The sequence below is a fragment of the Equus caballus genome, chromosome 23 (assembly GCF_041296265.1).
Source record: "Equus caballus isolate H_3958 breed thoroughbred chromosome 23, TB-T2T, whole genome shotgun sequence".
Classification (NCBI taxonomy): Eukaryota; Metazoa; Chordata; class Mammalia; order Perissodactyla; family Equidae; genus Equus; species Equus caballus.
Genome location: NC_091706.1, coordinates 19,983,579 through 20,011,548, shown reverse-complemented (window position 1 = coordinate 20,011,548; position 27,970 = coordinate 19,983,579). Strand labels below are relative to the sequence as shown.

Genomic DNA, 27,970 nt, shown 5'->3' with positions numbered 1-27,970 from the left:
CCATCCAGGCAGCTCCCACATATTCTGGTTCTCCTCTCCTTCCAGGCATGTGGTAGAATGAGACTTTCCAGTTCTATTTGAAGTAGGTCTTGGCCATGTGACTTGTGTGGCCAATGAAGCTTAAGGAGCCAGTGAGATATTTACTCCCTTCCCCACACTCTCTTCCCACTACTGTGATGGTCATGGAAGCTTTGAGATGAAGCCTCTGTCGTCCTGGGTCACCATGTGACCATAATGAGAGAGGGCCCTACAGACCCACAGAGGGCAATGCAGCATGAGTAAGAAAGAGACATTGTAGTCAGTTGCTGAGATTTGGAGTGGGTTTTTTTTTTTTTTTTTGAGGAAGATTAGCCCTGAGCTAACATCTGCTGCCAATCCCCCTCTTTTTGCTGAGGAAGCCTGGCCCTGAGCTAACATCCACGCCCATCTTCCTCTACTTTATATGTGGGATGCCTACCACAGCATGGCTTATCAAGCAGTGCCATGTCCGCACCTGGGATCTGAACTGGTGAACCCTCAGCCACCGAAGCAGAATGTGTGCATTTAACTGCTGAATTACTGCGCCAGCCCCAGATTTGGAGTGTTTTTGTTACTGCAGCATGACCTCTCCCATTCTGACTGAGAGAACAAGTACTCAGTGAATTCTAGCTAACGTGATTCTGTTTCATTATTTCAAAACGCCGCCTTCAAAAGGAAGGTGAGAATGCCTGAGGGGTCAAAGACTTGGACTGAACTGAGTGAAGACTGAACCCAAGGCAGTTCACCAGGCAAGGACTCTGATGCCTTAGTTATTTAGACTTAACAGGAGCAAAAACACATAATCCCAGTTCCTGAATCTGAACTATGCTTCCATGAATTTAAAGGGTCACATTGAGTAGGGAGATAAATACACAAAAGAGTTTCTGCAGATTAAAAGCTCTAGAGCATGTGTAACTGAAAGTTCGGTCCCTGAACCCAATGCCAATCGAAATAATGAGAACAGAGTCTTGAGTGGAAGAGGAAGGTTTTTACTATGCCAGGCACAGGGAGCAAAGCAAGGACTCATGCCTCAAAAATTGCTAGCTCCCCGATGAGGAATGGGTAGGGATTTTTATTTGGGGTTTTGGGTAGGGGAGGGGGAACATGTAGCTTGTGCAGGTCTGCGCTTTTCCACCAGCCTATGTTTGGCCTTGAGAGGCTGCTTGCAGGGAGGCGGGGTGGATGGTGAGCTAGGAGGATGGCAGGTGGGCGTCCTTCACTGCTGTCTTGCCTTCCTATTTGAGGAGGTTCCAGCGCCGAGAGCCGAGGAGTTGAGGTCTGGGAAGCCTTCACTCCTTGATATTCTCCAGACAGCAGCTTTCCTGGCAAACTTCAAGGACACATGATTAGCTAAACTTTAGCGTGCCTCCAACTCCAGGCCACCTGGGCTTTTAACAATTTGTAACTCCCATTTAGTTGTAAAGCTCAAGGAGTCAAAGTTTAAAGAAACAGGTATTTACATATGAGTGGAGCTAGAGAAGCAGGAAAGGGGGTGGTGGGTTCTAGTTTTAACACCATAGACGCTGGGTTCAATGTGGGGAACTGATATCAGGGCTGATGTTGAGAGCCTGTAACACATGGACCCCAGCCAGAAAGATCGTAATCCAAGAATTGAGGTCAACAGCCCTGGAAAGTAACTCTTAAGTATTTCCAAACTTTAAAACTTCTCAATAGATCAAAAACATGTTTCCTAATCTAGTGGGACAAAAGCTTAATTGCTAAATAGTATTCAGTACCCCTAAGCATGAAATTCATTGCTATTTTCCTGGGGAAAAACAAACACACATTAACCCTTCCTCCTTTATCTGCAGCCCACCTCCACCCCCGAGAAAGCACCTGCCACTGGGAAAGTCCTTTCCTTGTACTTTTCACCAATTGCCCTTCACTCACCCCATGAACAGGGAGTGTGTCTGGGCACTGGAGGGGGAGGTGTGAAATTTACTGGACTCCAAATGTTCTAATTTATTTATAATCGAGAATATATGAAAGGGAAGGAAAACACAACCCTGCACAGTGAATTACTTTCCTCCCCACACACGTTGCCAATGTCCAAGCCCTCCCCGCAGACTGCAGATCACATTCAAACAAAATGAGAGAGGTCACCTGCCCTCCTCTCCAGTGGTCCTGTGGGGTGGGCCTCCGGGCCCTGAGTTTGTGGAAGCAGTCTGTGGGCTGAGGTTCATGCCCTCACCTAGAAAACACCTAAACCCGGTAGACAGGGATCCTCACCTGAGGAGACCAACAGGGAATCAGACCTCAGGACTGAGCCAGGCTGGAAGGACTGATCCATGGGCCGAAGGCAGCATGATGGCTGGTGTGAGACCCGCCATGGGAGCAGAATGGGGAGCTGCTGTCAGCATGGCAAGGACACAGGCTGTGGAGGAGAGCCTGACCTCAGAGTCGGAGGGTCCGCCCAGAGCAGGCAGACAGTCCCCAGAGAGGGCAAAGGGCAACCAACAGGGATGGAGGTGACCAGAGGGCAGCAGAGGCCACAAACCCAGCAGTATTGTGGTGCAGGTCAGGAGCTTCCAGACTGGAGACAGAAGTCAAATCCTAATGCCATCACGTCCAGCTGAGTAACCCCAAATGGTGGGTCCTCACTGTGCCTGTTTCTTAATCTAAGAATTGGAGATGATAGACCTACTTCACAGGATTGTTGTGAGTGTTAAATGAGATATTTACAAAATGCTGGTGCATTATCGGGTACATAGTAGGTGCTCAGTGCATCTTTCTTTTTCTTTCAAGACTCTACTGAAAGCAGCAAATTCTCAGTCCCCAAGCTAAATACCTGCAGATGTGCTCTTGGGTTTTTCTGTAGTTTGTTATTTTTAGTTTGAATACCTAAAAGTTGGTTATTGATTGTGTACAAGAGTACAGTTTCAATGTTACTTCCCCTAAAGTCTTCACACCTTTCTAATCTTAAAGGTATTCCTAAATACCCTCCTCTAACAGACATTATGTCACATACCTAAAAAGAAACATCTTTATTTCACTAGAGGCATGTCCATCTCTGCCACAGTCTCCACTACTCCCGTTTGTCTTTCCCCTGGCCTGATTTGCACATTAATGCTACCTGCATGGGCCTGCAGGCATCTGAGTTTGTGACCCCTGCCCTTAAACCAAGAATCAGAGTAAATAGCAGGCAGAGGCTCATGCATATGAGAGGTGAAGGCGAACAGGCCACTATGGGCCAAGCTCATATTGCCCACCCTCAACCCTATCACAGGCAGCCATGAGTCCACGATGACCACCCTACATCCCATGGCAGCAGAGCCAAACCCAGCAGAGCAGCTCTCAGTCTTTAGGCGGCACCAGACAAAGGGTGCCTTGGCAAGTTGGCTAGGAAAGGAGGTGCATCAGCAACCTTCTGGGGGCAGCCAATGCAAGTAGCAAGTCAGCAGCATCAGCTCAGTCTTTGAAGCTCCACTGAAGCTCAGAACAGAAACAACTACCCAGGTAAATAAAGGTACGTGAGCCAGTCTCCAATCGTCTCCCCAAGACCTCAGAGGGGAAAAGAGGCTTGAAATTGGACCTGATTTTCAAGCTTCCACTTCGCTTTGGCTAAGATGACTAAAGCTATTGAAACCTTGAAAGCACCTCGTCCCACATGTTCGCCATTATCCTGGCCGCAGTGGAGTGAGCAGTGACCAACACATTCTTCTCTGGATTTCTTGCAGCTCTAGCGGTACAGCGGGAAGAAGCAAAAGCAGACACCCCCCCGACAGCAGGTCCAGGCTTTGCTAGAGATTCCCGGGTGTCCTGCAGCCTGTGGTCTTGGTTAGCTCACTGTGATGCAGCTGAATGAGTCTTGGGGTTTTATTCACATGAAACATGACTTTGTTCCAAGCAGAAGGCTGGCTGAGCCCCTGCGTGCAGCAGGGAAGTCAGTAGGGGAAACTGCATTTATTGAGGGAGGTGCCCAGTTCTCATGGGATGCTTTGGGGGGCTAGGGACCATATTCAAAATATGTAACAATAGAGATGACAAGGCAGCAGTGCCAAATAGAACAATTGTCCCAGCAGCCAGCAGCCCCCTGGAGAAAGTAGTATTATCATCCACATCTTGTGGTTTTGAAAACCTAGCACAAATGTTCAAAAAATAAAAATACTGGCACAGAACTAGTGAATGGCTCTGTGAACGTGCGTCCAGCCTGCTGAGAGGCCTGGCCACTGCCTCTAGGAAGACAGAATGAGGCCGGCGAACAGCTGTAAGATGTCTTTTAGAAAACTGACATCTGTTCTGGCTCCTGGATCACGGAAGTTTCCTGGATGAACCTTGGCATTTTGGGGTTTTCTGTTCTTACATGACAGGCCATATTTCCACTGGAATCATACTGCCATCACATTGTAGGGCAGGACTTCAGAACTCAAACCCAAACATAGTGAGCTTCCCTGCTGGCTAGTGACAGAGCTGGGTGCAGAACACCGGCCTCTGGCTCCCACTCCAGGAGTCTCCAGGCATCAAAGTCTCCCGTTTGTGTCCATCTGACCTCCATGGCATCGTGCCCTGTTGGCAATCTCAGCTTCATCTGCAGTGAAGACAGGTGCAGACATATCACAGCCCTAGCATCACTTTCGTTGGTTGGAAATGATAACCAAGTGACAAACTTCATCTCAGAAGCTTTACATGAAGATTCAGGAACTGGGAACTGGACTCGGGGGTAGGGAATGGCAGTGGTGGATGCTGAGAGTGGAAACTCATGTATTCCTACAATGATCAAATGAAGGCCTGTACCCTCCAGAGTATGGGAGCACTCTCACCTTGACTGGGGCTGTCGGCTTGCGATAGTGTACTGGAGTCATTTACTGTAAGCATTTCAGGCCACAGTAATGAAGAAAAAACAAAGCCATAGTGTGTCTATTCTTCACAGCAAATGCCCCTCGAAGGAGCCTACGCTGAAATTTAAAGATTTTCAAGAAGCACCCATAAAGAAAAATAACCAAGCCTGATGCAACCCAACTGACAATGTTTTTTAAAGCTGAAGCAAGTAAATTACATGGCAAAGCCTGAAATGTCTGCCCCACTGCCAGGCAAGCACTGCACACACACACGCACACGCACACACACGCACACACACTCAGACACTCAGTTTCAGCTCCTCAGACACCGTCAGCCGCATGCCCACAGCCTCCTTCCTGGATATACTGTGACAGCCACTAAGCTAATGAGATTCCAGTGTCGCCCTCAGTTTTTACATCTGTTTTTCATGTTTTCCTCCCAAGACCATTGCTCAGAAAGCAGTGATGGGCAGAATGCATACCATCAGCATTCTTCCTCCTCCCCTTCGCAAGAGCAGGGTGCCCACGTGGCAGCCTGGAACAAAGACCCTCAGCTCCTAGGAAGGGAGGGCTGGGACTCCAGGGACACAGCAGAGCAGGGGGCTCTGTGGCCACTGGGCCGGGTACTGATCCACCAAGGCTGCTGCTGCAGAGACTGCCTACCCATTGTCCTGGGCAGGAGAGAAGAAATTCTGCCTCTCTAGAAGAATGCCCTGCTGGGAACCAAGAGCCAGAGCCAGCAACAGGGACAGCTGAATGCTTGCGCTGGCGAGATCATTCAGAGTCGAAGCAGTGTAAAAGAGAGACAATTTCAAATTGGAGGATGGGGGCGATCTTTCCAAACGGATAAAATGTGGGAATGAGGCTGTAATGAACGCCCATGTAAGAAGTACCCACACGTGAAACGTCATGTCTGTAGGAGGTCTGGGACATGAGCAATCCACCGCAAAACCCCCGTCAGGCCGAGAGCACTGAGCGCAGTGCCTCGGAGCTACAAGCAATTTGTTTGCTGGTTTTTATAACCAAAAACCCCATGAAAAGTGCCTCTTATCCTTTTAACCAAAGTGGGTGGAATTTTTCCTACAGGATCATTTTTAAACACTGGAGGGAGACAGGCTTCTTCGGTGATCATTCTGAGTGGGGAGTTAAGCGAGGGTATATTGTTCTTTGTGGGTTTCCATATTTTCCATAAGATGCATGCATTTATTAGAAAATGTAGTTTTTCAACTTCTTTTAAGAGCAATGGAAGGAAATGTTAAACTGCCCCAAAGCACAGGTACACATGCACGCAAATATGCACATCTCACACACATAAATACTAAATACTCCCATTGTGTCTGTATTGTAATGGGACCCACCGGAGTGATCGCCTTGGAAACAATGCAGGGTGACAGAGCCACAGCTGGGTGCAGGCTGCTGTCAGACAGCCTGAGGAGTCCCTGACAGGAATGCTGACAGGAAGTTTTCAGGAGCACTCATGGCTGGCTTCTTACAGGATGTGCTGTGAAATCAGGTTGAAGGTTTAACCAGGCAAGAGAGTGAAGTGGGAGCTGGCAGGGATGAGGTGAGAAGAGACAGCCATTCCCCTCCTGAAAATGAGTCATCCCCAGGATGTATCCCACAAAAGAGCACTCAGGTCAGATTTGGTCCCTTCCCTGCCCCTCCCTTTGACAGATAAAACAGCCTTTCAGGGAGTCTGTACATTATTAATAATTATTTCAGGGATCCCAGGGGTTTGTGAGTTTAAGGGGAAGAACTAACTCTATTTCCTCTGAAAATCCCAAGTCCCAGGCCTTGATTCCTCTTACAAGACATCAGCAGGGATGTGGGAGCACTAAAGACTCTTGCCTCCTTTCTCTGGGCTCTGAGAACGTTCCAGCAGCTGTGCTGATGGGGGAACAAATACCTGTGGCCTTCCTCCAACAGTTCTCTTCTAGCCAACTGGACCTTTGACGTGACAGACTCCCACATCTACACGAGTCTCCTCTTACACGATATGGGAGGTGTCAAAAATGTGGAACAAAGGGGCTGGCCCCGTGGCCGAGTGGTTAAGTCTGTGCGCTCCGCTGCAGGCGGCCCAGTGTTTCGTTGGTTCGAATCCTGGGCACGGACATGGCACTGCTCATCAAACCACGCTGAGGCAGCGTCCCACATGCTACAACTAGAAGGACCCACAACGAAGAGTATACAACTATGTACTGGGGGGCTTTGGGGAGAAAAAGAAAAAAAATAAAATCTTTAAAAAAAAAGAAAAATGATGCATTAAAAAAAAAAATCTGGAACAAAATCTATACTCAAAACTGGTTTGCTCAATTTCAAATTCTACTAGTTTATGTTCAGTAGCTAAATAAACCATCCCTGGTTACCTAATTCTTGAGATTCATTTAAACCATGAAATTATATTTTCTATATTTTTAACGTTTTGTTCGATTATTTGTGAATGGGATCTTTCTTTTATATCCAAATTTATTGCCTTTTTCTCTAATAACTGGAAAGTTAGATATCTCTTCTTAGGCTAAGAGTTACCTGGATCATTTGACCTGAGCTTAAGTATATTTGTGAAAGAATTATCATCTGGAATTTTATTCACCTTAAATCTTAGATCTTAAACCTGAGTTCTCAGAATCAGGTTCATCAAAACAGCTACAACACTCATGCAGAAAACTAATTTAACTCAAAGCAATATGTACCGCTGTTTTATTAGTTTATAATCTAATAGAGTAAGGTACGTCTAATCTTCATTATATACCCTCAAAAATATATTAACAAACAGGTGATTGGAATCAGGAAAGAAATCTAATGTAGAAAGTCATGAATAAGTTCTAACTCTGCACCATACTGAGTACTGGAAGTGTCAGTAGTGAGACTGAGGAACTAAACATTTAATTTTAAATAATTTTAATTAAAAAACTCATGCCCATTCAGTTATTGGAAAATTTTTAAGTATATATAGAAGAACTTGGGTATGTGAATCTACTTTTTCAACTGTAAATTCTGTAAAGTCTAAATACAGATCAAGTATTTCTGATGAAAATTTAGCATCCCACTGGAGACACAAAATACACATGGGATTTCTGAGACTCAGGGTGAATAAAAATAGTGTAAAATCTCATTAAAACTTTTTAACATTGATTATGTATTGAAATTAACATATTTTTATATTGAGTTAAATAAAATTATGATTCAAATTAATTTCATCTTTCTTTTCATTTGGTATTAGTTTATTGAGGTCATATTGGTTTATAACATTGTGTAAATTTTAGGTGTACATTATTATATTTCAGTTTCTGTATAGACTGCATCGTGTTCACCACAAATAGTCTAGTTTTTATGTGATACCATACATACGGGCCCCTTTACCCCTTTCACCCTTGCCTCGCCACATTCTTCTCTGGTAACTGCCAATCTGTTCTCCTTATCTATGTATTTATCTTCCACATATGAGGGAAATCAGACTGTATTTGTCTTTCTCTGTCTGACCTATTTCTCTCAGCATAACACCCTCAAGGTCCACCTGTGTTGTTGCAAATGTCACAATTTTGCCTTTTGTTATTTCTGAGTAGTATTCCATCATATATATACACCATATCTTCTTTATCGACTCATCCATGGATGGACATTTGGGTTGCTTCCACACTGTGCCTATTGTGAATAATGCTGCAATGAACGTGGGGGCGCATAAATCTTTTTGAGTTATTGATTTCATGTTCTTTGGATAAATACCTACTAGTGGATTAGCAACACCATATGGTGTTTCTATGTTTAAATTTTTGAGAAATCTCCATATTGTTTTCCGTAGTGGCTGCATCAGTTTGCAAGCCCACCAGCAGTGTATGAGGGTTCCCTTTTCTCCAAATCCTCTCCAACACTTGATATATCTTGTCTTGTTAATTATAGCCATTCTGATGGGTGTAAGGTGATGTCTTATTGTAGTTTTGATTTGCATTTCCCTAATAATTAGTGCTCTTGAACATCTTTTCACATGCCTGTTGGCCATCTGTAAATTTTCTTTGGAGAAATGTCTGTTCATATCCTCTGCCCATTTTTTGATAGGGTTGCTCATTTTTATGTTGTTGAGTTGTATGAGTTCCTTGTATATTTTTTAAATTAACCCCTTGTTGGATATAAGATTTGCAAATATTTTCTCCCAGTTGGTGGGTTGTCTTTTCATTTTGTTGATTGTTTCTTTTGCCTTACAGAAGCTTTTTAGTCTGATGGAGTCCCATTTGTTTATTTTTTGTTTTGTTTCCCTTGCCTGAGTAGACATGGTGTTTGAAAAGATACTGTTAAGACTGATGTCAATGAGTGTACTGCCTATATTTTCTTCTAAGAGTTTTATGGTTTCAGGTCTTATATTCAGGTCTTTAAACCATTTTGAGTTAATTTGTGTGTATGGTGTAAGACAATGGCCTACTTTCATTCTTTTGCATGTAGTTGTTTTCCCAACACCATTTATTGAAGAGACTTTCCTTTCTTCATTGTATGTTCTTGGCTCCTTTGTTTGCAGGATATTTGTCAAAGATAAGCTGTCCAAAGAGATGTCGTTTTACTTCTGGGATTTTAATTCTGTTCCATTGATCTGTGTGTATGTTTTTGTGCCAGTACCATGGTGTTTTGATTACTATAGCTTTGTAGTATATTTTGAATTCAGGGAGTAAGATACCTCCAGCCTTATTCTTCTTTCTCAGGATTGTTTTGGCTATTCAGGGTCTTTTGTTGTTCTATATAAATTTTAGGATTCTTTGTTCTATTTCTGTGAAGAATGTTGTTGGTTTCTGAGTGGGATTACATTGAATCTATAGATTGCTTTAGGTAATATGGGCATTTTAACTATGTTTATTCTTCCAATCCATGAGCATGGAATAATTCTTTCTAATTCTTTACATTTTTTTTTCAATTTCTTTCAATAATGTCTTATAGTTTTTAGTGTATAGCTCTTTCACCTACTTGGTTAAATTTATTCCTGGGTATTTTATTCGTTTTGTTGCTGTTGTAAATAAGATTGTTTTCTTGACTTCTCTTTCTGCTAGTTCATTATTAACGTATACAAATGCAACCGATTTTTATGTTGATTTTTTATGCTGCAACTTTACTGAATTGAATATTTCTAATAGTTTTTTGGTGGACTCTTTAGGGTTTTATAGATAAAGAATCATGTCATCTGCAAATAGAGACAGTTTTACTTCCTCCTTTAAAATGTGGATCCTTTTATTTCTTTTTCTTGCCTAATTGCTCTGGCTAAAACTTCTAGTACTATTTTGAATAAGAGTGGTGAGAGTGGGCTTCCTTGTCTTGTTCAAGTTCTAAGAGGAAGAGCTTTCAGTTTTTCACCATTGAATATGATGTTGGCTGTGGGTTTGTCATATGTGACCTTTATTATGTTGAGGTACTCTTTTTCTGTATCCATTTTATTGAGAGTTTTTATAATGAATGGATGTTGGATCTTGTCAAATGCTTTTTCAGTATCTATTGAGATGATCATGTGATTTTTATTCACCATTTTGTTAATGTAGTGTATCACATTGATTAATTTACAGTTGTTGAACCATCCCTGGAATAAATTCCAGTTGATCGTGGTGTATGGTCCTTTCAATGTATTGTTGTATTCGATTTGCTAATATTTTGTTGAGTATTTGTCTATCCATGTTCATCAGTGGTATTGACCTTAAATTTTCCTTTTTTGTGTTGTCCTTGTCTTGTTTTGGTATCAGGGAAATATTGGCCTTGTAAAATGAGTTAGGAAGCATCACATCCTCTTCAATTTCTCAGAATAGTTTGAGAAGGATAGGTATTAAATCTTCTCTGAATGTTTGGTAGAATTTGCCAATCTGTCTTGTCCTGGACTTTTGTCGTGTGGAGGTTTTCTTTTTTTGGGGTGATGTCCCTGAGCTAACATTTGTTGCCAGTCTTCCTCTATTTTGTATGTGGGATGCCACCACAGCATGGCTTGATGAGCAGTGCATAGGTCTGTGCCCATGATCCAAACCCTCAAACCACAGACCGCCAAAGTGCAGCATGCAAACTTAACTACTATGCCACGGGGCTGGCCTGAGGAGGTTTTAGATTACTGTTTCAATCTCTTTACTTGTGATTGGTCTATTCAGATTCTCTATTTCTTCTTGATTCAGTTTTGGGAGGTGGTGTGAGTCTAAGAATTTATACACTTTTTCTAGGTTAGCCAATTTGTTGGCATATAGCTTTTCATAGTATTCTCTTACAGTCTTTTGTATTTTTTTGGTCCCTTGTAATTTCTCGTCTTTCATTTCTGATTTTATTTACTTGAGTCTTCTCACTGTTTTTCTTATTGAGTCTGCCTAAGAGTTTGTCAGTTTGGTTTATGTTTTCAAAGAACCAGCTCTTAGTTTCATGGATCCTTTCTATTGTTTTTTAGCGTCTTTTAAAAAAAATTCTGCTCTGATATTTATTACTTCCTTTATTCTTCTTACTTTGGGCTTAGTTTGTTCTTCCGTCTCTACTTCTTTTTTGTATAGTGTAAGACTGTTTATTTGAGATTTATTTTATTTGTTGAGGTAGGCCTGTACTGCTATAAATTTCCCTCCTGGTAGCGCTTTTGCTGCATCCCATAACGTTTGATATGTCGTGTTCTCATTTTCATTTGTCTCCAGGTATTTTTTGATTCCTCTTTTGATTTCTTCATCGACTCAATAGTTGTTCAGTAGAATGTTGTTTGCTCTCCACATATTTGTGACTATTCCCACTTTTTTCTTGTGGTTGATTTCCAGTTTCATACCATTGTGCTTGGAAAAGACGCTTGACATGATTTCAATCTTATTAAGTTTATTGAGGCTTGCCTTTTTTTCCAAACATATGATCGTGAAGAATGTTCCATGTGCGCTTGAGAAGAATGTGTATCATGCTATTTTGGGATGGAACGTTCTATATGTATCTACTAAATCCATCCTGTCTAGTCTTTAACTTAAGGCCATTGTTTCCAGCTTCAATTTCTGTCGGGATGACCTATCCATTGATGTAAGTGGGGGATTAAAGTCCCTTCCTACTATTGTGTTGCTGTCAACTTCTCCCTTTAAGTCTGTTAATGGCAGCTTTATATAATTTGCTGCTCCTGTGCTATGTGAATATATATTAATAAGTATCATGTCTTCTTGCAGGAATGTCCTTATTATCATTATATAATGCTCATCTTTGTCTCTTGCCCTCTTTTTTGTTTTGAAGCCTGTTTGTCTGATATAAGTACGGCTACACTCACACTTTTCTTTTGCTTGTTATTTGTTTGGAGTATCATCTTCTATTCCTTCTCTCTGAGCCTATGTCTGTCTTTAAAGCTGAGATGTGTTTCATGGAAGCAGAATCTTGTTGAGTCTTGTTTTTTAATCCATCCAGCTGTCCTGTGTCTTTTGATTGTGAATTCAATCCATTTACATGTAGAGTGATTGTTGATATATGAGGGCTTAATACTGCCATTTTCTCTGATGTTTTCTGGTTGTTATATATTTACATCTTTTCTTCTTTCTTGTATTTCTGACTGTCATTTCAGTTTGGTGGGGTTTTGTGATGGTTTTTTCAGTATTTATGGTTTGTGAGCTTCCTCCAATTTTTTGTTTTGTGGTTACCATGAGGCTTGTATAAAAGATCTCCTAGATGAGATACTCCATTTTCTGATAGCCTCTTACTCCATTAGACTAGGCAGGGTCTGTCTTTTCCTCTTACCTTTCTATGTTTTTGTTGTCACAAATTATTCTTTTTTGTGTTGTGGGTTTGTCACCAAACTGAAGTGGTTAGAATTATTTTTGATTCTTCCTTCACCTTTATCCTTTATGGTATAATTATGTGTTTACTAACCTATTGTCTGTCTGTCTATTTATCTCCTCACTCAAAGCTTTGTAAACTTTTGCCTTTTTGTTTCAGGTAGGAGGGTTCCTTTCAATATTTCTTGTAAGGCAGGTCTGGTGACAATGAATTCACTTAGTTTTGTTTGTCTGGGAAAGCTTTTATTTCTCTTTCATAGCTGAAGGATAATCTCACTGGATAGAGTATTCTTGGCTGATTGTTTCTGTCTTTCAGTATTTTGAGTATCATTCTATTCCTCTTAGCCTATAGGGTTTCTGCTGAGAAAGCCACTGAAAGCCTGATGGGAGTTCCTTTGTAGGTTATTTTCTTCTCTCTTGCTGCCTTTATTATTCTTTCTTTGTCATTGACTTATGACAGTTTTAATATTACATGCCTTGGAGAAGGGCTTTTTGCATTGAGATAATTAGGAGTTGTATTAGTTTCATGTATTTGTATATCCATTCCTTCCCCAGGTTTGTGAAGTTCTCAGCTATTATTTCTTTGAATAAGCTCTCTGATCTTTTGTTCCTCTCTTCTCTTTCTGGTATATACATTATCCTTATGTTACTTATCCTCATTGAGTTGGATATTTCTTGTAGAATTTCTACATTTTTAAAAAATCTTAGTTCTCTCACCTCCCCCACGTCAATCATCTCTAGATTTCTTTTTTTTCAAGGTACGCTTTTTGGAGAGGAAGATTGGTCCTGAGCTGACATCTGCTGCCAATCTTCCTCTTTATTTTTTCTCCCCAAAGCCCCAGTACATAGTTGTATATCGTAGTTGTAAGTCCTTCTAGTTCTTCTATGTGGGATGCCATCACAGCATGGCTTGATGTGCAGTGTCTAGCTCTGCACCCAGGATCTGAACTGGCAAACCCTGGGGCTGATGAAGTGGAGCACGTAAACTTAAGCACTCAGCCATGAGGCTGGCCCCCATTTCTAGATTTCTATCTTTGAACTCACTAATTCTCTCTCCCATATGGGCTGCTCTATTTTTAATGTTTTCTACATTATTTTTCATCTCATTAATTGTGTTCATCTCCAGAATTTCTGTTTGGTTTTTTTTTGGAGTTTCAATCTCTTCGGTGAAGTATTCCTTGTGTCCATTAATTTCACTCCTGAGCTGACCGAACTGTCTTTCCAAGTTTTTTGTAGGTCATTGAGTATCTTCATGACAGCTATTTTGAATTCTCTGCCAGTTTGATTGTAATCTTTTCTGACTTAAAGTTTGGCTTCTGAGGAGCTGTCATTTTCTTTCTCTTCTGCCATGTTACTATAGTTCTTCATGTTGTTTGATGAATTGATCCTCTATCAGCACATTGTGGTAGTACTAAACTTTCTTATTTGAGTACAGCTTTGGCTACTTTGGTTCTGAGCTGCTTCTGGTTGTATTTGAGAGCCTGCATTTTTCACTCTCCACTGCCTCTGCCAGAGGCATCATCAGTGCCCTCCTTGTCCCGCTTGTCCCCCTGAGGTTGCCAGTGCATTGCTGCTTATGATGTTACTGCAGTCTCAGGTGTTGCCACTGGGGTCACCAGGCTGCAAGCATTTCTGCTGCTTCTGGGGTTGCCTGAGTCTCATGTCCTCTACTGTCTTTCCGTGGGCTCTCCACATTCTCAGATGCTTCTGATCCTTGTATCACCTATGCTGCTGCTCCAAGGTTGTCTGGGGGTGCTGGTTGCTCTGCTGCTGGGGTTCTGGGTTCGTGGGTGTTGCTGCTGCTGCTGGGGGCCCAGGGACCTAGGGATTTGTGAGCAGCCCCTGCTGCAGTGGGAGCTAGTGTCAGGGCTGCTGCCATTGGGAGCTGGGTTACCACTTCTGCTGTGGTTCCTGAAGCCTCTGGTCACAGGTTCACCTGCTACCACTGGGGTTGAACAGAGAATAAACAAGGAGAGGTCATTATTCCCATTCACTCACGCAGCCTCTGTTCTCTGGTGCTAGCCGGCAAGGTTTTAAAAATCAGTTCTGGGTGCACAACCCCAGGAAAATCCGAGTTTTGAATGTTGTCCCCACAGTTGGAAAGACCTGGCCACTGCTAAGGGAGTGGGAGGGGGCACCCACATTAGATCTTCTGGGAGATGGGCAGGGACCAAGCTGTGCCTAATGTATTTGGTCCTGGTGGGTTTGCTTGCAGTCGTATGGGCTGGGTCCACTAGGGAACAGGTAAGGACCAACCTGCACCATGGTTTCTGCTCTCCCAGAGTCTGCTCACAGACACACATGTCAGTGTGAGGATCCACGCCCCAAATCACTGCTGAAAGGAAAGGGGTAGGGGGCTGATCTCTTGTTTCCACTTCTTACCAGGGATCCAATCTACCCACCTTCAGATGTATAGATGCATAGATCTCTTAGTCATCCTGTTGTGTTCTGTAGGGAATCCTCTGTTGGTCAATGGATGTCCAGTTGGTTGTAACTTAGAAGGGAGAGACAAAGGGAATAACTCACTCTCCCATGATGCTGACATCACTCCCACATTAATTTTTCAGAGAAAAGAACTACATCCTGAAATTCTTATAAGTGTGCAATGTTCTTTCATGGGAGCGTTATAATGCATTCAGGTTATACAGCTGAGCTATCAAGCTAATGGCTATAACATGAAATTTCTTACAGATATAATTACCTACACTTCTTCTGTAGAAAAATGACACAAATGTGTCAATAATTACATTATACAAAATTAAGCATTTTAAACTAAGCAGTAATGTTTGAAATTGTAACACCACCATCAGCCAACACCCATCATGAAAACCCATATTTGCTACCTTTGGGTAACAAGGGGCCTGCTGTGAAGGAAACAGCAAGGCAATCACAACTTCTGCAGCCAAGTTTCCTCATTGAGAGACGCACCAGGTTAAGTGACTCCATGCAGTTGAGTAGAGAGGAAAGGAAAATCAATTCTAAGTTTAGTATGACCCTTTTTGCTCTGTAATGAATTTACCTCCTCCTTTCAGTGCAACTCTAAATGAGGCACAATTTAAATCAAGAACCAAAATTTGTTACTTATGGAAGTAACTTCTCTCAATTGCCTGAATCATTAACTTCTTTTATTTATCTATTTATGGGCCTTGTTCTGGAAAGGATTTAAGACAGGAAACATTAACTGTTTCTAGGTAAAGAATTGGAATGACTCACAAGGCTGGGCAATGTCAATAGGGGGAACACACAAATACCTAAGTTCTGAAGGCGACTGCATCCCATCATAAGTACTAATGGTACCTACTCTGAATGATGCCTTGCGCTCGGAGCTGGGGATACGGTGGGGAGTACAACAGAGAAGGTTCCTGCAAGTGATGGAGCCTATATTCTGAAGGGGCACCCACCACCAAAAGTGAAGTTAACATTCCAGGTAGTCTGGCAAAACTCAAGTCTAATTGGAGAAGAGATACTCTGAGTCTTGATATTTGCCTCCAAACATCTGAACAACCATATTTTATAAGAAAAAAGAGGGATTTGGTGTGGCTATAGGCCATGAATGGCTACTCTGTGTTAAAGTCAGAAAGGTGCCAATATGGGCCAATAAAAGGAAGAATTTTTTAATAGATAGACTTGTCCAAGAATGGAATAGAGCACATTGTAAGGTAATGAGCTCCAGTCACAAGAGGTACAAGCAGAGGTGGAAAGACTCATCCAGTATGTTACGTGGAAGTTGGCTGTGATGGGTAAAAGCAGATGTTCAGGGACATTAGAGATTCCTTCCAATTTTATGATTCAGGAGACTTCAAACACAAAATGTACCTTGACCATCTCAGCTCTCATAATTTTACCTTTAAACAGAAGCTTCAATGGTCATATAGTGATATAATAGGCCATAATTTCCTTGGTTTTCTGCTATTCAGAGTCAGAAACACTAAGCATTGATTTCTGATCACTATGCTGTGTTTTGGGCACCAAGTGGCTTCAAAATGCCAACTGCCTCTCTAAAAAAAGAGGGAAATCTTTTAAATAAAAAAAGCACTGTAGTAATTGCCAAGGCACACCAGCCATGAGGGCAAAGGCAGGTCTGCAAATACTACTGATATTCGAAGCAAAGACTCTCTTGGTAGGCAGAATTTCTAAGGTGGCCCCCAATAATGTCCTGCCCTAATCCTTGGAACCTATCACCATGATGAGAGAACAGTCTCATGCTTCTGCTGTGCTACATGGCACAGCTGACCTTCACACAGGGAAGTGATCTTGGATTATACAGTTTGGCCAAACATAATCACGTGAGCCCTAGAAGCCAAGACCTTTCTCCAGCTGGTGGCAGAAGAGAAGTCACAGAGAGTTAAAGCATGAGAAGAATTCGATGCACCATTGCTGGCTTGAAGATGGAGAGGCCACATGACAAAGAATGTGGGTGACCTCTGGAAGCTGAGAGTAGCTCCTGGTCAACAGCCAAGAAAAGGGGGACTTCGGTTCTACAATTGCAAATAACTGGATTTTACCACCAACCTGAATGACCTTGGACACAGACTCTTGCCCTGAGCCTCTAGATAACAGCCCAGCCCAGCCGATGCCTTGATTTTAGCTTTGTGATTCCCTGAGCACAGAACCCAGCTGAGCCCACATTGTTTTAAGGCACTTACTGTGGTCATTTGTTACACACCAGCAGATAACCAATCCAGAATCCAAATGATGAAGATAAAGCATTTTAAACCAGACCTAAGAGCTGGAATGACCGACACTCATGAGCCACACCTCCACTAGCTAAGTGAACCAGGGGAGTCCAGTCCCTGAGGAGTCTGAGGAAAGTGCACCCTGGTTGACTTAGGTGAAATCATGGTGAGAAAAGGCCCACCTCCACCTCACACCCGTAAGAATGGCTATCATCAAGAAGATGAAAAAATAAGTGTTGCGAGGATGTGCAGAAAAGGGGATCCTTGTGCACTGTCGGTGGAAATGTTAACTGCTGCGGCCACTACAGAAAATGTTATGGAGGTTCCTCAAAAATTAAAAGTGGAACTATCATATGATCCAGCAATCCCACCTCTGGGTATATTTCCCAAGATATGGAAGAGATATATGCGCTCCCATGTTCACAACAGTCAGTATATGGAAACAACCTAAGTGTCCATCAACAGATGAATGGATAAAGAAGATATGGTCTATTTATACAATGGAATAATTTTCAGCTATTAGAAAGAAGGAAATCCTGTCATTTGTGACAACATGGATGGACCTTGAGGGCATTATGCTAAGTGAAATAAGCCAGACAGAGAAAGACAAATAGTTTATGACTTCACCTGTATGTGGACTCTAAAAATTCTGAACTCATAAAAACAAAGAGTAGAAAGGTGGTTACCAGGGGCTGGGGTGGGGGTGGGGCATTAGTGAGATATTCCTAAGGGGTAAAGACTCACCACTAAAAGATAAATAAGTTCTGAAGATTGAATGCACAGCAGAGTGATTGTGGTCAACAATATTGTATTATGTACTTAAAATTGCTAAGAAAGTAGATCTTAAATGTTCTTACCACAAAAAAGAAATAATTATGTGACACAATAGAGGTATGATCTAACACTATAGTGGTAATCATATTGCAGTATATAAATAGATCAAATCAACATTTTACATCTAAATTTTACCCAAGGTTATATATCAATTATATCTTGATTAAAAAAAGGAAGAAAGGCCTAACTCATTCCCACAAGAAGGCCAGGGGGAAGGCACAGGGGGAAGCCCCAGTAGGGGCCCTGGGTGATCAATGCTGGGTGAGACTCTCCTGCTCCTCAGATGAGAGGGCTGCCCTGCAGCTGGTGACAGTGGGTGTGGAAGGTGAATTATGAGGAAACACTTGGGGTCCTACTGTAATTTCAGGTGTGCAATGAGTGTTCCTGACACCCAGATGTACAGTGCTCTGCTGGGGTTTGTGTTCTGTGGTGACAGCCCTCATAGAAGAAGAAGGTGGGGGCTGGGGACTAGGGAAGCCCTTGCCAGCTCCCCCTCCAAGGCCAAGACCATGTTTATCTCCTGAGCTTGAAATTCACACAAAAGTAGAGCCATCTGTTCTGGACCACTGCACATTCTGGCAGCCTTGGGCGTACTGAACCTTCTCACCACACAGGACACATCTCCTCTGGAGTAGTGCACTAGCCTCCTAAGGGGTCTCCCTGTCATTGCTCCTGTCGCCCTGGGCTTACTCCTAACACAGCAACTGAGGGATCCTCCTAAAACACACAGTCTGAGCAGGCCAGCCTCTACCAGAGCCTTCCAGTGGCTCCCAAGTTCTCCCAGTGACCTGTAACACCCTCATGTTGGGCCCCCACTCCCTCTCTGGGCTTCTCTCCCAGCTCTATCCCTTCACTCACTCCACTCCCTCATGTTCCTCAAATACACCATGCTCCCTTCTGCTCTAAGACCTCTGAGCCTCTTCTCCTTTCCAGAACACTCTTCTCCCAGATATCCACTCAGCTCTCTCCCTCACTTCCTTCAGCCTCTGCTCAGATATCACCTCAGGAGAGAGACCTTCCCAGACCACCTATGGAGAACACCCCTCTTCCCTGCTCTGCTGCACCCTAACCTACTTACCCAGCTTTATCTTCTACACAGACCTCATTAGCACCTGTCACGACTTTGATTTGCATGAGTATTTGCTTCCTGTCAGCCTCTCCCCACAGAACAGAAGCCTCACGAGGTTATCTCGTCTGGTCCACCGCTGTTTCCCAAGATCCCCTTTGGGTACCTGGCACAGCGAATATCAGATGAATGAATGAATGACAGGAAGTCTTCTAGAAGATATTGGGTGGTCAGACTGGGTCAGCTAGAGTCAAACAGCAAGCAATGTTGGGTTGAGAAGACACCAATATAGGGGATGTCAGAGTTGCTGCATGAAGTTCAAAGACATACTTTCCCTATTCATTCTTTCAGTAAACAATTCCACGCATCTACTTTGTGCCAGGTGTCGATTCCTCTCATGAGAATTTCTTTCATGTCAGAGGAGAGCACCCCTCCTATAATAATGCACCATGAAACAGATATTTTACAATGATCCTCATAGTACAATGGAATAGTCTAGAAATACCCATGCTACTGGGAACTAGTGTAAAATGTGTCATACATATATAAACACGTGAGAATGTTCAGAACTGCTAACTTGCAAGGTCTCTCTTGCCTTTTCCAGCCTAATTATTTCCTCAGATTACCAGCTTGTTTGTCTTCTTTGGGCTCCTCAATTTAGAATGAGTCCACAAGGGGGAATTTCGCCCTCCAGTCGGATCAGAGAGTGCTCAAGGATACGGAGGCCATGGAAACCCACTGGTGACTCGGGAGTGTTCCATGATTAGCCAGGTGCCAAGGCCATCTGATGGGCAGCTGGGGCCACAGGGTTTACTAAGAGGATGACTTACAGATGGGAGGGGAGTTGTGCAGGCTGAGCAGAGGGGCAAGAGGACAGGTGGGGCTGGGAGAAATGGGAGAGCCACCAAGGTCATCCTAATAAAGTGATCAGGTTTCCACCTCATGACTCTACAGCTGCACCTGGTCTGCATTCTCATCACAAGAACCACATTCTCAAAAAGGTCAGCTTCAAAATCATCAAAAAGTGATCTGTCATGGTGCTGCTTGAGCACTTCATGAAGAATATTTGCAAACAGTCTCCTCTTCTCTAGGCACATTCCCCTTGAGTTGCCTAAACTTTTAAGTTCCTTCCCAGGACGTGGGAAGAAAATTTCGTGCACCGTGGGCTTACGGGTCTGGAGAAGGCAGGTTCTTCGTGATCACACAGATCATGGCTGTGGAAGAGCTCGTGAGAGCCCTGGAAACCCCATCACATAGAAGTCTCATTGTGGAACAGACAAACACCTACTGGAGGAACGGCAAAGGGGAAGGTGGAGTGTGCCAAGGACAACTTGAGCAACCGCACCAACTCGTGATGAACGTCCACTGCCTGCCAGGCCCGGGCAGCTGCAGCGCGGACGGCTCTGACCTTTTCAGCTGCAGCAGCAGGACGACCACCTCATCCCTGGACGGGTCTGCGAATGGTCCCGGCCTGTCCTGTTCTCACAGAAAAGCTTTCCAAAAACTCCAAAAGCCCCTAAATATTTAGCTGGCTCTGTGTACTTAAGAGTTTACTATTTATTAAAAAAAGTTAAAGTTAAACCAGTTTGTAATGGCCCAAACTGGCAACAACCTAAATGTCCATCAACACTAGAAAAAATAACTAAATAATGTCATATTCATAGAATTGACTCCCATACATCAGTGAGAATTAAAGAATTACAACTACAAGCAGCAACAAGGATGCATCTCAAAAACACGACAGTGTGCTCAGGGAGCCAGACGCAAGAAGACAACCGGGTGCCGACCGCATGATGCCTTTATGAGAAATTCTATGAAGTTCACCAACGGGCACCTCTAACCTACGGTGTTGAAAGCCAGGATGGTGGTCACCCTCCAGCAGTCGCACCCGAGAGGAGGCATGATTAGGGCTTCCGGGGTGCCAGTCATGGCGTGTTTCTGGATCTGGGCACCATCACCCAAGAGTGTTCGCTTTATAAAAGTGTGTCGTGTCACTTATAATTTTCCATTCTTTTCCATATGCATGTCATAATTTCACTGTTAGAAAAGCAGTTCACTGATTACTCTTTTGAATCTTCTTAATAAACATGTACTGAGTTTACATCGGCCTGCAAACCCCTGTAGGACTGGCCCGACCATCTCTCTCACTTCATCTCCTGTTGCCCTTCCGCTTGTTCACTCAACTCTTACTGTTCTCTCTCACACCACCCAGGGCCTTGCACTGGCTGATCCTTCTGCTTGGAATGCTCTCGCCACAGATATCTGCAGGGCCTGATTTCTCACCTCCTTCACATTTTATTCTAATGCAAGGGATTGACAAGCTGCAGGCTGGGCCAAACTTGGTCTACTGCCCATTTCTGTAAATGAAGTTTCATGAGACACAGCCATGCTCATTCCCGTATGTAATGTCTAGGGCTGCGTTTGCACTAGGACGTTGTGGAGTAGTTGGCCAGCAAAGGATAAAGTGTGTACTCTCTGGTCCTTTGCAGAAAAAGTTCGCCAACCCCTGCTCTGAGGCCACCTTCCCAGGGAGGGCTTCCCTGACCTCGTTTAAAACTGGAATCCACTGGATGTGGAGAAAAGGGGACCCTTGTGCATTGCTGGTGGGAGTGTAAGTTGGGGCAATCAGTATGGAAAACAGTATGGTGGTTCTTCAAAAAATTAAAGAGAAAACGACCATATGATCCAGGAATTCCACTTCTGGGTATTTACCGAAGGAAAAAGTCAGTACATTGAGAAGATATCTGCATCCCATGTTCACTGCAGCATAATTCACAATAGCCAAGACATAGAAACAGCCTAAATTTCCATGGATGGAAGAAGAAGAATATTATTCAACCACCAAAAAGAAGGAAATCCTGCCATTTGCAACAACCTGGATAGACCTTGAGGGCAATATGCTAAGTGAAATAAGTCAGAGAAGGACAAACCTCATATGATCTCATTGATGTGTGGAATCTAAAAATAAAAGAATGCATAGAGACAGAGAACCGATGGATGGTTGCCAGAGGCAGAGGCTGTGTGGTAAGTGAAATGGATGAAGGCCATCACAAGGTACAAACTTCCAGTTACAAGATGAATAAGTCCTGGGGATGTAACGTACTGCAAGTGCACGCTAGTAAAAATTTCAAGAGAAACTGGAATCCATCCCCACTCCCCTTCCCTCCCACTTTGCCCCTCCCCTCTACATTTCACCCAAAGCGTTTACCAACAACTGGCAGACTCCAGATATTACTGTTGTTGCTGCTGTTTTAAATGTTTCGGTCTCCCCTCAGGAGAATGTAAGCTCCATGAGGGCAGGGCTTTCTGTGTGTTTTGTTCTCTGACTGTGACCCTGGCACCTCAAGCAGGGCCTCACACAGAGTGATAATTCTATAAACGTGTGGGAGCAGTGAGAGCACTGGACTCAGCTGATGTGCCAGGTGCTACGCTGACCAACTTTATCATCTTTAGCTCATTTACATTCTTTGCCTCATTTAGAGGATTTTTTTTCCTAGTGTGGGTAGGTCTAAGTTAAAATGAGATCTTTGGCAGGCATAATTTCTTTTAAAATTTCAGTGGATTAGGGGTAGCAGCAGCCATGGTAGAAAGTATTCAATATTAGCATCTGACCCTGAAGAGCGGGGATGAGCTTAAGAAAGAGAGGGGTGTGATATTAGGTTTGTCTACTTTAAGCCAAAATAAATTGCAAAGCTGAAGAGCCCCTCTGAAGAAAGAACCATCCTTGGGAGCAGCTCATATGATCGTGGGGTCCTATGGCCCTCATCCTGGGAAAAGCAGGAGCTGACGGCAGCAGAGTTTGAATTCTTGGCTCACTTCCAGAGTTATTTTCCAATTCCTCAGTAAATCTTCACTTTCTCTCACAGTGAAACAGATCCAAGGATGGGATCTCTCAGTATTACTTTTTACAGCTACCTGTGAATTTACAACTATCTCTAAATAAAGAATTTAATTAAAACTACCTTTCCAAGGGTTTGGCTATGCTTATCTCTTCATTCTTGAGGACACAGGAAAGCTGGAAAACACACACATTCTTCTGTGCTGTGGGCTTGATGTACAGTGTCTTCACAAAAACGCTTGTGACCTTAGAAACTTTCATAACTAATGTTGTAGGCATGACAGGACAACTCTGTAACTGACTTTTCAAAGCAAATTGCTTTGAATCTTCATTTTTCTAGTGGATCATGTGATAATTAAAAATGGCCAGTACAGCTGAAGGCCAGCTCTGACAGTGGCTAAGAGAGTGAGGGCCTGGGCAGTGGTTCGGTCACGGTCCACCACCTCCAGCCCTACAGATGGAAAACGCTCAGGGTGGCGGACGCCCATGGCCATGAGGCTGCCTGAGGAGAGTTGGGCTCCAGAGACAGCCCCACTCTCCTCACCTGTTCAAATGTTAACCCCAACAGAACATCCAGCCACCTAAGGAAAAGTTTCCTGTCAAGATGCAGGTTGAAGCCATCAGGGAAATGCAAACCCAAGCCACAGTGCAAATTCGCTTCACCACGTCACCCCACTAGGATGGCTACAATCAATAAGTGAGATAATAGCAAGTGTTCCAGGTGAGGACATGGAGAAATCACAGCCCTCACACACTGTCGGTGGGAATGTAAAATAGTGCAGCCACCATGGAAAACAGTCGGCCAGTTCTTCAAAATTTAAACATACAGTTACCACATAAACCAGCAGTTCTAGCCACTCCTGGGTAAATGAAAACATACATCCACACAAAAATGTGCACACACGCGTTCACAGCAGCAGCATTCATAAGAGCCAAAAAGTGGAAACAACTCAAATGTCCATCAACCAATGAACGGACCGACACATTGTGGTACATCCATACAATGGAAAATTATTTGGTAATAAAAAGAAATGAAATCCTGAAACAACAACGTAGAGGAACCTGGGAAACCTTATGCTAACTGAAAGACTCCAGTCGCAAAGACCTCACGTTGTATGATTCCATCATATGATCTGTCCAGAACAGGCAAATCTATGGAGACAGAAAGCAGATTAGTGGCTGCCTAGGGCCGGGAGAAATGCAGGGGTTGGGGGAGTGACAACCAAGGGGTCTGATGTCTCCTTTGGAGGGGATGAAGCATTCTACAATTGACTGTGGTGGCGGTTGCACAACTCTGTGAATTTACTGAAAACCACTGAATCACACACTTTAAATGGGTGACTTGTGTGAGATGTGCATTATATCCCAATAAAGCTGTTAAACAGATGTGAGAGGATGCCGCTCAGAGACTCGGAACAGGCCTGACCCTCATTCACAAGATGCACCTGGGCCCTCTTGAAAGTTCTGCCCTGGCCCGGTTACCTCACCAGCCTGAGCCCGGCTGTGGGGCCTGCATCTTCCCAGTTCTCCTCCTTCCCTGCTTAGTGAGTGACTTAGGAAACGACCATAAACTGAATGTGAGGCCTTTTACAAAATACAACATGCTGTATAAATTCACCATAATCCGCCTCAGTTGGTCCCCAAACAGCATAAAGCCGAGGAGGCGGGAAAGCAGTGAGGCTCGGAGCGCCCAGAGAGGATGGAGTTTGCCAGGACGGGGCGCTCATTAGGCCTCTTCTCTCTGCTGGAGCTCTCCAGGGAGGAAAATGCATCAGACTGAGCGCTCTCTGCGCACCCAGAAGGGGAAAATGGCTCTCGTGTATTTTGCAACATATGACATAACAAAAATAAAAAGACTCACAACACGCAGGGGCCATCCAGAGTGAGAGGAAAGAAAAACAAAAAGGTGAGACACATGGCTGACGGCTGAAGGGTGGTTTTCCCTCCCCCATTCATTAACAGGAAAATAAGTGAGTAACTGCTGAACCGCTTGACTTTAACTTCATGCACAATTTTCAGTTGGGATTCAATGCCAGGAAGTGTTTCTACCACAGCACCTAAATGATTCACAACTGCTCAAAATATCTCCCACGAACCTGCATCAGGGATGAACCCACTCCCCAGCACTCTGTTGACAGGCTCTGTGTCTGTCTGTGTGTGTGTGCATGTGTCTCCATCTCAGTTCCTGAAGAGCAGGTGCCTGGTCTCCTACCATCGCTGGACCTCACCTGGAAGGCAGAAACCTGCTCTTTGGCCGGCCCCCTTTCTGAAGGTACCGCTTAGCCTGATATCTCTAGGGATTACACTTTACTTTGTTAAACTTCTTAGTCTTGGTCAGAGCAGGGTTCAAATCTCAGCCCCCCACTCACTGGCTCTGGGACTTGGGACAGGATACATTTCTGTGGCCCATTTTCCGCACCTGTAACACAGAGACATGGATTCCCACTTCATAGGGCTGCTTCTAGGATGAAATGAAAGGAAAGGAGCTTAGCAGGGGGGCTGGCACTGTAGCAAGTACTCAACAGACTGTGGCAGTCCCTGTCACCACTGCCATGACTATTTGGTAAAGTGTGTTCACGTATGGATTCTTTCAGCTAACCAATGTTTGTGTTGAGCACCTGTGGTGTCCCAGGCGCTGGGGATGTTCTAGACCCTGGGAGGCAGCAGCATCCCTGCCCCCATCTACCTGGGAAGACAAGCAAGCAGGCACCCGAAGAAAGGAGTTAATAAACAGCCATAAGTGCTATGAAAAAGTGACAAGGAGCAACACAATCAGGAGTGTCACTTTAGAGAGAAGACTCCAACAGAGTGTGTGATGGAGGGTTAAAATTGTGTGTTTCCATAAATGCTCATTGGTTGATCAATTGATCAACTGGAGAACCTTTCTAAGCCCTCCTGCAAAAGTGAGGTGAGGGACGAGTGGTCGGACATGCACCTGATACCCTCACTGCATCCCACTCACACACAACTGAGAAATCTCCAGGACTTCCCTTTCTGCTCACCTCCTCCCTGAGGCCAGGCCCCTTTCCTCTTGTCCCCACTGTGTCGGGTCCTCAGGGATCTACGTGAATCACTATTCCTTGAAAGGAATCTCACAGGTCAGATGTCTTTCAGCATCTCTGACTCTTCTTCTCACATCACTGAGGGAGTCCAATTTTAAACAGGGTCCTTGGGAGGAAAGGTCCTCTCTGAAGACATCCTGAGTCTGAAAGACACAGAGGCAAGCAGAGAAGGGGGAACAGCATTTATTCCGGTCACACTGGAAAGGAGAAAAACAGAATGATGCAACGGAAGAAGCAGGGAGGACATTCCAAAAAACTGGGATGTGAATTCCATTCATCCAGCACAAATACAAGCCCAGGTCATTCTGGCCCATACAAAATACCCCTCAATGGGGTTGCTATTATTCCCTAATAAAAGACAGTCAATATTGTTTTCTAAAACAGAAAATTCTGGAAGGATGCACGAAAAACATCTGTTGAGAGTGGTAACCCCTAAGGAGTCCATCTGGGGTCAGGTACAGGAGGGTGATTTATTTTTCATTGAATCATCTTTTGTATTATTTGAACTTTCGCTATAATAATTATTAAAGAGAATTATTGTGCTCTATAATAATTATTAAAGAAAATAGCTATTATCACTAAAATAGATGATGGGAAATTACCGATTTGAGAGTTGCTGTTTATTAATCAATGATTACAAGTTCTAGGAGTTACTATCCTTTGTCTAAACCATTGGATGATCCAACAATGTATAAAAAGAATTACAGACCACAACCAAGTGGGATTCATCCCAGGTATGCAAGGCAGGTTTGCCACTAAAAATCAATCAATATAGGGGCCGGCCTGGTGGTGCAGCGGTTTTTTGCACATTCCTCTTTGGCAGCCCAGGGTTTGCCGGTTCGGATCCCGGGTGCGGACCTACACACCACTTATCAAGCCATGCTGTGACAGGCATCCCACATATAAAGTAGAGAAACCATGGATGTTAGCTCAGGGCCAGTCTTCCTGAACAAAAAAAGGGGGATCGGCAGCGGATGTTAATTCAAATCTTCCTCAAAAAAAAAAAGGAAATCAATTAATATAATCAACCACCACAACAAACTGAAAAAGAAAAATCACACGATCATATTAATAAATGCAGAAAAATTTATCTGACAAAATCCAATACCGATTCATGTTAAAAACTCTCAGTAAACTAGAAATAGAGGAAACTTTCTCAACTTGACAAAAAATAGCTACAAAAAAACCTGCAGCTCGTATCACACTCAATGGTGAGAAACTCACAGCTTTCTCCCTAGGATCGGGTACAAGGCAAGGATGTCCCCTCTCACCACTCCTTTTTCAATGTCACACTGGAAGTCCTTGCCAATGCAAAAAGGCAACAGAAGGCAATAAAAGGCATACAGCTGGGAAGGGAGTAATAAAACTGTTATTGGTCACAGATGACATGATTATCTATGTAGAAAGTTTGAAAGAATCAACAAAAGAAATCCTGGAAATAATAACAGCAATGTTGTGGGATACAATGTTGATACAGAAACGTCAGTCTCTTCCCTATTTACCAGCAATGAACAGTGGAATTTGAACTTCAATCATTGTATGTCACTTATTTCTAGAACAAAGGAAAAACATAGCAGTGGTGACCATGCTCACGTCAACAATGCCTTATCATGAGGAGAAAAGAACCATGCAAACAGGTGTCTGGAGGCCTTGGTCCCGGTCCTCTCTGTCACTCACCAGGTTAAGTGCATCCTTCTCTGGACTTCAGGTGCTCCTGAGAAAGATGCAGGCATTGGACTAAAAGTCGAAAATCCTTTCCAACTTCCTAAGTCCTCTCTGACAATAAAGGCATGTTTACCTTCTTCAAAATGACTTATGCTCTACAAATTACAAAACACATGCTTACCAAGAGTTCAAATGGCACAGAAGTAAATAGAGAAAGGCAGGGAAATTTTCATATGCTTCCCCCGACCTGGGCTCGCAATTCCTCTCTCCTTGCAGAGTTAACACTGCTTAAGAGGCTAGCACGGT

General features: G+C 43.5%; 1 long non-coding RNA gene across 1 annotated transcript; it reads right to left on the bottom strand.

Moving 5' to 3' along the window:
- Positions 1–13,617: 13,617 nt before the first annotated feature.
- On the bottom strand, positions 13,618–26,142 carry LOC138920316 (uncharacterized). The gene is made up of 3 exons (XR_011431292.1): positions 25,940–26,142; positions 14,926–15,017; positions 13,618–14,468 (listed from the first exon to the last, which is right to left on the bottom strand). It is a non-coding gene; the product is annotated as an uncharacterized lncRNA (long non-coding RNA).
- Positions 26,143–27,970: the final 1,828 nt, after the last annotated feature.